This window comes from Palaemon carinicauda, chromosome 1, assembly GCF_036898095.1.
Source record: "Palaemon carinicauda isolate YSFRI2023 chromosome 1, ASM3689809v2, whole genome shotgun sequence".
Lineage (NCBI taxonomy): Eukaryota > Metazoa > Arthropoda > Malacostraca > Decapoda > Palaemonidae > Palaemon > Palaemon carinicauda.
Window position 1 is genome coordinate 47,931,562 of NC_090725.1, and position 13,191 is coordinate 47,944,752.

The 13,191-nt window shown below is 34.4% G+C and overlaps 1 protein-coding gene across 2 annotated transcripts in view; it reads right to left on the reverse strand.

The window, feature by feature from the left end:
- Positions 1–1,582: 1,582 nt before the first annotated feature.
- The window catches only part of Gbs-70E (Glycogen binding subunit 70E), a 59,849-nt gene continuing 48,240 nt past the window's right edge, over positions 1,583–13,191 (reverse strand). For both annotated transcript variants that reach the window (XM_068380990.1, XM_068380984.1), the window contains exon 7: positions 1,583–5,338. The gene's annotated coding sequence lies outside the window, so the exon portion shown is untranslated. The remainder of the gene's footprint in view (positions 5,339–13,191) is intronic.

Below are 13,191 nucleotides of genomic sequence, written 5' to 3' on the forward strand. Positions count from 1 at the left end.
GGTTTCCTTCCGCTAACATCAAGGAAAAGATTCACCTTATGTAATGTGTTATATCATTACATTCTATTTTACATAGAAAATCGATTTAATACCAAGAGACTATGGCGGTGGCATTGAAAGATGATCTCTACAGTATGTGGAAACATTACTGACCTTGATGCTTAGACCAGTTAATGGTCAAAATAAACATTCTCTGCACATTTCAGAGATTCAATACCTAGATCCTACCTTGAGCTATATATACTCTTAGCAACAAAGAATTTTAAAATTCCTTTCTTAATATTTAGTTTTCTGTTCAGATGAAACTACATAACCTGTGCACTAGGTCAAAAGATGACTCCCAGGAGTAATTCTTCTTTCAGAGTAAAACATGAAACTGGGTAGAGATTATACCTATCTACATTGAGGTATGAATAAATCAAAGTCCGTGCCAAGGTTTAAGATACATTTTTCAAATGCCCTCCAGAAAATTATCAAAAGCTTTTTTTTTCTGTTTCTTTATAAGGCAAAATAAATAGTGGTAAATAATCTGGTTTCAATACCCGCTGTGCAATCAATTCTGGAAATACTACTTTTTCCTTCCACGTCGTCTCAAAAATCATATATCAATGTTATCAATATCAGGACTTGTCAGTTCTAGAACCATTCCGGTTTCTCTCTGTAAAATAGGTTAATTGGTTTTTAACTGATTGGGTATTAGCCGTTACTAGTCCACTGCGTAACAAAGGCCTTAAACGTGTTCCTCCACTTGCGTCATTTTATCTGGTTATGGTCTTTTTATGCCAGTCTACAACCGCAAATTTTCTCAGTTCGTCAATCAATCATCTTCTCTTCCTTCCCTTGCTTCTTTGACAATTCTAGGGACCCATTCTGTTATTCTTAATGTCCATCTATGGTCTGCCATCTTCATTATATGCCCTGTCCATGTCCATTTCTTTTTCTTACATGCTGTTAGAATATCCTCCACTTTAGTTTGCTCTCGCATCCATAATGCTCTTTTTCTGTCTCGGTGTAATTCACATTATTATTCTTTCCACAACTCTGAGTTGTAACTAGCATACGTGTTTAGGTTTTAGTAAGGCTCCAAGTTTTTATATGTATTAGTTAAGACTGGGAGGACCATCACTCTAAATACGGTTCTTTTTAAAGAAAGCGGCATTTTACTTTTCATAATCTCATTTTGTTTCCCAAGCTCTCCACCCTATGGTTATCCTCCTATTAATTTTGGTCTCGTGTCCTGGGGAAACACATATTGCTTATCCTAAATATGTATCTTCATTGACCTCTAAAGGTTCATTTATACCTCTTATTAGTTGTCTCTGCATTGTCTCTGTACTCATTTATTTTCAGTCATACATTTCTGCTTTCTCTATTCAAGCCTACTATCATCTTTTACCATTCATCACATGATTCGCTACACACAACTATGGCATCTGCAAATCTATATATATATATATATATATATATATATATGTGTGTGTGTGTGTGTGTGTGTGTATGTATGTATGTGTGCGCGCGCTACATAAATAAGCAATAAAATAAGAAATTAATATGAAAACAGGGGGATTAAATAACAAAACTATTTAAGAACAGATAATTTTTATTAGATGTTTTCAAAATCATAAAATATTGTGCAATATAAAATAATTATTTTACTGTTCTGCGGACAATGCAAGATAAGTTTTATACAATCATAATAGATTTTCTAATCCATTTGGACATGGCAATGCGAATACAGGCGTTCGCATCATTTCAATACATGTTCAACACAACCAAAAGTAAAGAAGTTACAGTTTATGAAGACAATATCGATGGACGAAGTCAGAGTCGATGCCCTCAGGGTATACAATCGAACAAAGACTCAAGAGTCCGTCGAACGATACTGCCAAGAGCGGGATGGTAATTATATTTATTTACATATATATTTTTTTTCTATTTTTTTTCTCTTTTTGAAATGCTAAAACACATTTAATGGTATAACGATGGTGGTGCTGATGCATATCACTTCTCAATGTGGTTAAATAAATTTTAATAAAACACCAAGACCAATATAGTTGAAGCGATTATACACAAGGAAAAATTATTGTCAAGATTTGCTCAACTACTGCAGTGTGTCTTTGAAAACTTGGCCACCTTTTTACCGGCCTGTAACCGGATCGGGTACGGATCTGGATGCTGGAACATCGAGCCACGACTGGAAAAACAATTTGTGTTTGTGTAAAAATAATGACTTAAAAGACTTGTGATAAAGACCGCGTCGTGCTCTTTTCCAGCATTCCAGCATCCAGGTCTGGACGTCTCATCTCCTTTGGCGAAAAGGTTTGTCGTTTTCAAAACATTTCATTCATAGATTATAAAGGAACACAAAAGCTAATATAGCTTTTACCTATGAGGCATGAGGTCGTTGGTGAGCTCGTCTGAGAGAGAGAGAGAGAGAGAGAGAGAGAGAGAGAGAGAGAGAAATTATTCCAAATGAACTCGACCAAAGAAAAAAAATACCCTTGAGCAATGTAACGTAAAACATAAAAGAAAGGGAAATCTTACCAGGTTAAGCATCAAAGCTGGAAAAATTTACCTCTGCTGTTTTAACGAATCGCTGTACAAAAACTGTCATTTGACAGAGGGATTCCTGAAACTCTTCCTATCATCATCATCGTCGTCATCACCGCTTGTCTATGTTTGGCACACTTGCACACACACGCACACGCGGAATATCTTCTAATCATTTATCATTAGCAAACAATCTATCAAGTATAACTAGAATACCAGTTTAAAGTTACTAACTCTTCCCAAGTCCTTATACCTTGAGATAAGAGTAGGTCTACCTACAGTTGTGCCATTATATTAAGTGTTAATTATTCCCAGTGCCATTCGAGTTCTCTAAAAGGCCACCTGAAGAACTCTGGACTGAAGGAAGAGCGTTTGTGTTATTCTTAGGATTAATAACTTCACACCTATAGGCACTCGGGTATATCCAGCATGGCTATGCTCTAGTTTAAATTAGTATGTACAGAGCTATATCTAGATATAATGTGTCATGTACAGGTACAAAAGATTGTACTATCTCTTGTGTAAGCAACACTTTTTCGTACATGACTTTCTATGCTTTCAATATCCTCTAGTACAGAGGAAAATCGACTAATCACACTATATCACATTTAATATGGGAAAAATCAGTATTCATAAATATCCTCAGCTGCCACAGTTCCATAAGCTAAAAAAAAAAAAAACATCAACCTAGAATTTTCTATCAATCTTCAGCTCAAAGTCTTTCGTTACATATTTCCTTCTGGGAGGGAGAGTTAATACAACCTTAGGCAAGTCATGTCTGGAAGTCTCATTCATGAATAACTAATGTGTTCCATAAACTTCCTGGATTAATTACACTCCCACCTTGAATCAGCGCTATGATAAATGAAATGAAATTTATATACATTAAAAGTTCAACCTTCTTGGAAGCTACAATTCAAGGTTTGCTGCATATTCACCCTAACTACACTTGAAACAGAATCTAGCAAGATAATTTCCTGGGACTAACCTAGAAAATTGGCGATGAACATTTATTATATTATATTGGTAGGCTCTGTTACTACACTGAAACTTAACCAATAGACAATATGTGAGAGATTCATTTTGTTTAAATGATCTAGTAGGCTGTGTACAAAGAAAATAGTCTTGCTATAAGTGCCACCCTATTTGATGCAGCAAATGAAACAACGACCAGCCTATCTGACATTTCAAAGACTCTCAATACCATCTGGCATCAAGAATCCAAGATGAAACATGAAAGCCCCTAAATCATTACAGCCTCCCTTTTTACACATACCATCTTCTTGTAGTAATGACTTTGTGGTCATGGGAAAATACTGAAATGATTGTTAAATATAAAGGGATCCTGCTTCATCTTATTCAAATGCTTAGATCATAAACATTAGGATTTATACTGTACATATGTACATTTGTATCTGGTTTCCCTTACCTTACACTTAAATTCCATCTTCCCTTCACAAACCATAAACTATGACAAACAATTGTAAACCAAAGAGGCTTTACTCTCAGTCTTTTCTGAGCTCACTTAAGCGAGGTACATCCTCGAGGTCATGAGGGTTCATTGGCACCTTCCCGTGATCATTTTTTTCTACTGTACAATCTTCATTTGGGAACGGGATTAAAAAAATCAGCAAATTTAATGGAAGTCCTCAAATACACTTGACACTGGTTTCAAACACACGGGTGGTGGGTTTTTTTTTATCCTAAATGGTAACAGAAGTTAAGGAAGCTCATAATACAGCCTTGAAGTTCATACTCATTACATTCCGTACACTCAAGTAGAGTCTTGCTTCTTTTTAAAAAAATCTTGCTGCAGCACTAATCAAGGTGTATGTACACAACGGCATATACTTTGCACATATAATCACTGTTTATCTTAAGGTTCCATTATCAGGATCATGGTGATTGAGTCCCAGTCAATAGTCATTTTCTGCGTATGTCAATATTGTAAGACAAAGAAATAGGCATATCACAGACTTATTTATATCAATTTATCTTTTAATGATTACAAAGGGGCCAATTGAAATATTCACTCACAGATAGGTCAAAGAATCTTGTACTGGGATTTTCAAAAGATGAAATAAGATAAAAATTACAGGTTATTAGCTGATATCCAGCATCAATCAGTCCTCTCCTTTCCTTTCCAGATGATCTGTCTTCCAGAGTACTTCTGCCTTCCTTCTTGATAAGTGACTGCAAGGCCCTGCTGACCAGAGATAGTTCAGGGGACAAAAGTATCACTATCACACTACTTTTGTCCGATTGAAAATAAAAGGAAACATATGCTCCCCATCTTCTCTTTATATCACAGGCATCCGAACGACCAGCATTGGACCACTTGGTAAACAGAGCCTTAAAAAGCTACTCTACAGTATTTTTTACCTGAAATAAAAGCCTCAAAAGCTGTTCTACAACAGTTTTACCTGAAATGCAAGCCTCAAAAGCTATTCTACAACATTTCTATCTTACAAAAGGAGGAGGTGGGGTTGTGGGTGTGACTATGAAATAAGAGGTTGCGTCCCAAACATCATATCCACATCTGGTCCTAAGAGTTGTAGAATAGATTTTGTTGTCTAAATCGAGATGGTCACGGCAGAGGTAACAACGGAGACATCTCCCTTCTACATCCGTCGTTCATTTGATGGACAATATTGCCAGAAGCAAAAATATAAGAACGACAGTATTACCAGAAACGAAGGGGACATATTCAGAGGCATTGGAGGAGCTTCTTCGAGGAGGATATCTCTACTCTTGCCAAGCTTTCTGTGACGAGTAGCGCTTCAAGTTCCTGAGGAAGAAAAGAAAATTTACATGAATATAAGTCTTGTAATTACTCCATGTATTGAAAATTTAAGAAAAAAATTAAGAGAAATTAAATAAAATGTTTAACAGAAAGTATATTATCCCATCCACCTCTTTGATACTACGTGATGTGTGTGATCCTAAATTGATACCCTCATGGATACCAATTAATTTTTTCACAGCTCGTGTGTATTACAATGGATTTTATGTATACACAATATATATATATATATATATGTGTGTGTGTGTATATATATATATATATATATATATACATATATATACATATATATGTGTGTATATATGTGTATGTATATATATATATATATATATATAATGAGTGCGAGTATGTTTACAGCTACTTAAAAGTAGTAGTTGTAGTTGGCTGAAAACTAAAAAAGAAAAAAAAATACAAATACTTTGTTAGGTTAACAGATGAGTCACCAAACTAAAAAGGCAGGTGTTTCGTGGAACAGGTGTGTTAGTCTTAACCAATTTATATTAGAGAACGACGCACATACTTCTTTACATATCTTCTAGATGCTTTCATAAATACATATGTAGGATAAACAAATAGTGGCACTCGTGTTGCCGAGTCTTTTCTATTATATATCAAGAGCTCAAAACAATCCACCATCAAGAAATGTGGCATCAGCTAAAACAGCTCAAGGAAAAAAAAAAGGTCTTTCTTGCCATGAGCAACCACACTGGAGCCATATCATGAGAAGCCAACATCAGAATATTTAATTACCATAATCAACACAAGGATTCATCAATTAAAGATACAAAAACACATTTACTTTTGTTATAAAAAACCCTATCATTATTAGTGCAGGTGAATGGGGTAGATGGATAAAACCGCATGTGAACTACTTAGAAATAAATTTCCAAATTAGGTAGGTAAACCAATGATTTAAGAGTTTGCTCATTTTTCTTTAAAAACAGGATCTTAATATTATTAATGAATGGGATAAAAAGGTAAAACTGTATGTGCATTACTTCAATTATAGATATCTCAGTTAGGTAGGCAAATAAATGGTTTAAGAGTTTGCTCATTTTTTCTGCCACTTTGGTTGTGTCACAAGGATCGACTACTGACAAAGGTCGAATGATGAATCACTATTATATGCTGTAAACCAGGTCTTGAGGAAGGAAAGGTCCCATTACTGGATAAATTTGAAAAGCTCTAAGGTTGCATTGCCGGGTTATTGGAATAGAGGAGGGGCACAAGAAATAAATCTTAATATTCAATAGCCAGGACTCCTCGCTGCTTGGAGGAAGGACGCTGGTGACTAGTATAACACATGAACATATTACAGGGGTCTAAGCAATGTCAGGCAGGATAGCCGATCGGGGCTACGATCAACCCCAAAGCCAAAGCCTTTCAAAAAGAAGGCAACCATTCTTACCTAGTAAAAATGGGGAAAAAAAAAAACACGTTTATAAAACATTCAATAGGCAGCGTCTTTTTTATGATGACTAGAGTAAGTGTTTCTTTTTTGAAAATTATGGCCAGATGTTGATGAATAAACTGTGCCAAATAATATAATCTTGTTTCTTCACTAAGAACCAGCGATGATTCTTAAAAATTTCTAGTTAGAAATCGCAACTAATATTTTTATAGCTCCAATTTTCCTAAGAAAAAAAAAATAAAAACAATACGAGCTATGAAAGCTCCTGGCCTTTTGTATTAATTCAAACCTGCATACCTAAACTAGGCCTACAGGTTGGACCCATTAATCAACCCTTATACAATAAAGGCAACTCCACCCCACATAAGCCATGGTTGGTTATAAGTCACCCACCCGAGATAACCAATCACTGTAGCCTTCTCTTGAGGCACAAAACAATCAGTATGACCATCGGGCCTCCTACACCCTTGGACTATACCCTGTACTACACCCTTGGACTATACCCTGTACCCAGTACTACGTCCTGTTTCCCCAAAACGATAAGGCTGCCCAAACCAACGGTCGTTTTGGCCTCTCGAGATCGTGGCCATTAAGTTGGAGGAGTATATTTAAAGGAAAAAAAAATATCGATCAGTCTTTTATCATCTCTCTCTCTCTCTCTCTCTCTCTCTCTCTCTCTCTCTGTGTGTTCTGTACGTGTGTGTTTACGGAATAAATTATATATATATATATATATATATCTATATATATATATATATAGATACATATATATAGATATATATATATATATATATATATGAAATACATACTTTGCATATAGAGCATGTATGCATATTATACTTTCATTAATAACGAGCACCCTTATTAAATTCATAACAACCTGTTTGAATAATATGAAGTAATTTTACATTGAACGAAGACCACTATTCACACGAATTTTTCAAAGAAAAGTCGAGACATTTAACAAAACCGTAACTCGAGGATGTTGGCAAAGTAATATCTCACCCCCATACACCAATTTAAACAGCCATTGTATATCAAAAGCCCATCACTTCCTTATTAACGTTTCCACCCAGTGCGGGAGGTCTCTTGTTTTCTCAAGCAGACTATCATCATCTTTGACTCTGTGGTTCTTATAATAAATTAGTGTACGAGACCCGTCAAAAATGAATGCTAAATATTTAGATAAATATGCACACACAGATTCAACCCTTCCCATCCCATCCCCTTTCCTAACTACAGGACAATTTGTGAGAGACTTGTTTTCAAAGTGTATGCCGTTCAGTGTGACAGGAATACTGTGAATATGTGCCTATATATATATATATATATATGTGTGTGTGTGTGTGTGTGTGTGTGTGTATACACACACCATTCTCTTCTGAAAAATACTTTGCATATATTGTTTAATACATAGACAATTTGCAAGCACCAATCTCATTTCAAAGTGAAATATGATAATTTCTCTTCCTTAAAAGAAAACAGCCACTAAAACAAAAAGTTGACAAACGTCGTACTTCCCATGATTTTTATATGTTTGGCTCAGTTGGTTTAGGGGAAGCGTCCTAAATGAGGCAGCTAAAAATGAAGAACGATTATTCATTGGCTTAATACTTTCATTGTCTGGTGTATCTGATTTCTAGAACCGACAACTCGCTAAATGAAGCCTTTCATTACTTGTCATAATGACAATACAAAGCTCACAAGAGTAGCATTAGAGAGAGAGAGAGAGAGAGAGAGAGAGAGAGAGAGAGAGAGCCTTATAAGCTTAAGCCAGTTCTGGCAGTGGAAGACCTTCGACCAGTTCCTGCATTCTTTTACCTCATGGCCGTCATTGCGTCCGACTAGACACAAGAGAGAGAGAGAGAGAGAGAGAGAGAGAGAGAGAGAATAAATCTATTTTTGGGTGAGATAGCCATGTCGTCCTGATGGAAGTTCCACCAGGCAGCTTTTTTACTTGGGATATTTCCTGTGTGTGATATACCAGAGAATTATACCTGTAGAAGGTATCGCAGGGTTCTAACCCCTGGAGCGAATTTCCCAAGAGATATCGTGTATGAAACAGGGATGTGTTTAAAACAACCACGGCTATCCTTTCCCGGACAGAGTTTAACCTTGTCTCGAAAGATATGGGATAGGACAATAGAGACAAGATAATGAAATAAAAAGAGGTTCCCAAAAATACATGAACACAAACTCGATGATACCATAGAAAGCGCACGGAATTTATTGATTAATTCAACCCCATGGCAGTTGATGATGGCCATATGTACAGGGCTATTCAATTTTTCATTCAGTCGACCCAATGAATGATTTGAACATTTGTGCCGCTCAAGAAGACTTCAGATTATATGATGGTCACTTTCAAGGCCAGCTTTTATGGGGTTTTATATGCATCAGTACCAATTATTTTATGATGTAGCCTATGCACCTTGATAGAATATCACAATTTTATACACGTGTTTATATATATATATATATATATATACATATATATACATATATACATATATATATATATATATAATATATATATATATATAATATATATATATATAAATATATATATATATATAATATATATATATATATATATATAATATATATATATATGCGATTATATGTGTAATGTCTACATATACATACTGTATACATATACATACACTCACGCACACCAACACACGTATATATATATATATATATATACATATACGAATAATTGCTCATTCATCCGTTTCAACGGCCCACACACACGACCCGTCATTCAATTATAACAGCAAAAAATACACTTTAACAATTTCATAATTCTAAAATTGAAGTTGGCAGCTTGAAGAAGTAATGATGACAAGGCAAACATTTCCAGCCGCCCTATACCCGCCCCCCCCCCCCCCCCCCAAAAAAAAGATGGTAAGACTGTTAAGTATATACAGCTCCAGCAACGGGTTTGTGAGACTTTGTGGCACTTGGCCAGAAAATATCAGTGCCAGGAATAAAAGAAAAAAAAGAAAAAAAAAACTTACCCCTGACCCTACCTAACGTGACGTCACAAATCATGCGGTGCCTACTAATGCCTTGTAATCAATGGGCCTGTGCAATGTGTAATACATGAATGGCTATTTGCGGATATGCTGCAGAATGTCTAATATGGATATGGTAAAACAAGTCTTCCTCTGATCTTGAAAAGACTTGTGATCGTGTTCTGAATGTAATGCAATTCTGGATGATGTGCAGATCTGTTTTGCATATCATTTCATCCATGCGAATGGTTGCTAACTGATGGTCATAATTATAAAAAGAGTACTATTTAAAGGCAGCTCATGGATGGCAGAGCCAAGGGACAGTGACAAGTGACATTGATCTATTTAGCAGGTTATAAAATAATTATAAAAAGAGTAATATTTAAAGGCTTTAAAGTCCACTCATGAAAGGCAGAGGCAAAGGCCAGTGACATTGCTACATCGAACAGGACAAGGTCTTTGACCATATATACATATGATCAGCGTCCAAGCCCCCTCTCCACTCAAGCTAGGAACAAGGAGGGCCAGGCAATGGCTATTGATGACTCACCAGATAGAACTATAGGCTCCCCATGAAACTCCTATCCTTAGCTCACAAGGATGACGAGGTTTCAGTAACCAAAGGAACTAACGAATTTGAGCGGGACTAACTTCAGTCTGGTGAACGTCAGTCTGGCGATCACTAGTCAGGGACGTTACCACACAGGCCACCACAGCCACAACAACTCTTCCCGACATTAAAATCAGACTAAATCACCCTTGAAAAACTACGTCATCAACTTTCCAGTCCTACAAGGAATTTCATTCAATCTGTGACCAGACATTTGCCGAGTCAAGAAACATTTTCATATTTGGCAAATTCTCAAACAACCCGTTCTTCCTCTTTAATGCCATCCGCCTACGTGCCTTCTTCGTTTCCTTTTATTGGCGATGCCCTTGGAAATCCCATTTCAATTCCCAGACAATTCTACGGGATGAAGAGTTGCATATGAATACGATATGGAACGGAAATTAAGATATTGAGACGAAGTAGGTAAGTGTTAAATATTTGACCTAACTCGTGAAACAAAATCCTTTAAATGTTGTGGTAAAGATACAAAAGGAAACGGCATTAAAAATCTCCAAAATTCTATAATCGGTTTGTAAATAAGCTAAGAAACAATATTGCATTATTTAAAACAAACTCAATAAGATTTTGGTGAGAAGGAAAATTATAAATTAAATCAACATTATCTAATGACTTATGGATTTAAAAACCTGCGCTGATGCAGTGAATTGGCTAATCTTCAATAGCCAATTACTGTTATTTAGGATTTGAGAAATGCTTGACTAATACTACGATGTGAATAGTGTAGTTCCTATTTAATGAAATACACTAAATTCAGCCTTTTATTAAAGAAAACTTTTTTTATTAAACGATGTATATACTGAATCATGTTCACCTCAAAAATTTCATAAATTTTTCACAGGATAATCATTTATGAATTTTTACTATTTTTACTTGAAAAATTTCATAAATTTTTTCACAGGATAATCATTTATGAATTTTTTACTATTTTTACTTGAAGGCAGACAGGCCCATGAACCTGAATACAAAAAATAAAAAATAAAATCCCTAGTAAGGTTAATAAAATAAAGGAAAAATTAAATAATGACAAAGAATGAATAATAAATATGGAAAAAGGAGAACGATTTCAACCCAAGCTATGGCAAGGCCACCCGCAGCCTTATAAGTTTCTGTTGACCCACTTTTGCAGTTACACCCGTAGTCCATTGCAAGTTGGTAATATCCGGTGCTCTGGGTGACAGACACCATGAGGAGAGGCATTTGGTCCTAATATCTAGGTTAAGTAAACATCATGTGTATACATGTGTATGGTAATGTTCTTAAAATATTTTATTTTAAAATACTTCGTATATCGTTCATTTATTTCCTTATTTCCTTTCCTCACTGAGCTATTTTTCCTGTTGGAGCCCTTGGGCTTATATCCTCTTGATTTCCCAACTAGGATTGTAGCTTTTCTAATAATAATAATAATAATAATAATAATAATAAATACGTAAATCAACCCATTTTATACTGCTTTGCTGAAAGAACTGAATTTTGCAGCCATGGGGAGAGAGAGAGAGAGAGAGAGAGAGAGAGAGAGAGAGAGAGAGAGAGAGAAATTTTTGAATAGTTTTACTCTTGTAGAATGAGAAATATCTCGTCTGGACCACTACGTTTTGATGGTACACGAGTTTCGAACGAAGACAGTCGCTCACGTCAATTAATTTCTCTCTCTCTCTCTCTCTCTCTCTCTCTCTCTCTCTCTCTCTCTCTGACTCACAATAATTGCCTGAACAACTAGGCTCCTAACCTACTGCTTGATTTCCAAGCATAACAACAATTAGAATAATATTTGAACACCTAACAGTCGTGTCTATAGTCCGTACCTTGCTAACTTCTGAACATTATCATTATTCATTGAATGTAGAATAAATTTTATATAAAAAAAGCTATGAATCATGAAAAGTTTTATAGGCAAAACTGAAACGTTATTTGAGAGAACCAGTAGATGGAATTATAGTCAAGATCCTAATTTCTTACCTAGTTTGGATATCAGTGAAATTCAAATAGGAACTTTACTTCTTTTTCTTGCGTTGTCAAATTTGGGGATTTCTAGAATGGACGCAATTATCTTAAGTATGCCAGGGAAGGGCGGACACAACTTTGCTTTTTATCAGGAACTAAATCAGCTTATCACACATCTAGATCACGTGCTTAGAGCATGAACAATGAATGCGTGTCTGGTGCCAAGCTGCATCTCTATGCATTGTCAAGACGTGTGCAGTTTATTGAATTCTCCCAATTATTCTAATACTAGCACACCCTAACAATCAAAAATTAGTTATAAATATTTGGATATGAACAAATATATATATATATATATATATATATATATATATATATATATACATATGAATATATATATTATATATAAAAATATACATATAAATATATATATATATCATATATATATATAAATATACATATGAATATATATATATATACATATAAATATATATATATATAAATACATATATATACATATATATATATATATATATATATATATATATATTCATATATATATATATATATACATATAAATATATATATATAAATACAGTATATATAAATATATAAATAAATATATATATGCATATATATACTATATATATATAGATATATATATATATACATATAAATATATACATACATACATACATATATATATAGATATATATATATATATAAATATACATATATATGAAAATATATATATAATATATACAGTGTATATATATATATATATATATATATATAAATATATACATATATATGAATATATTATATAAATATATAT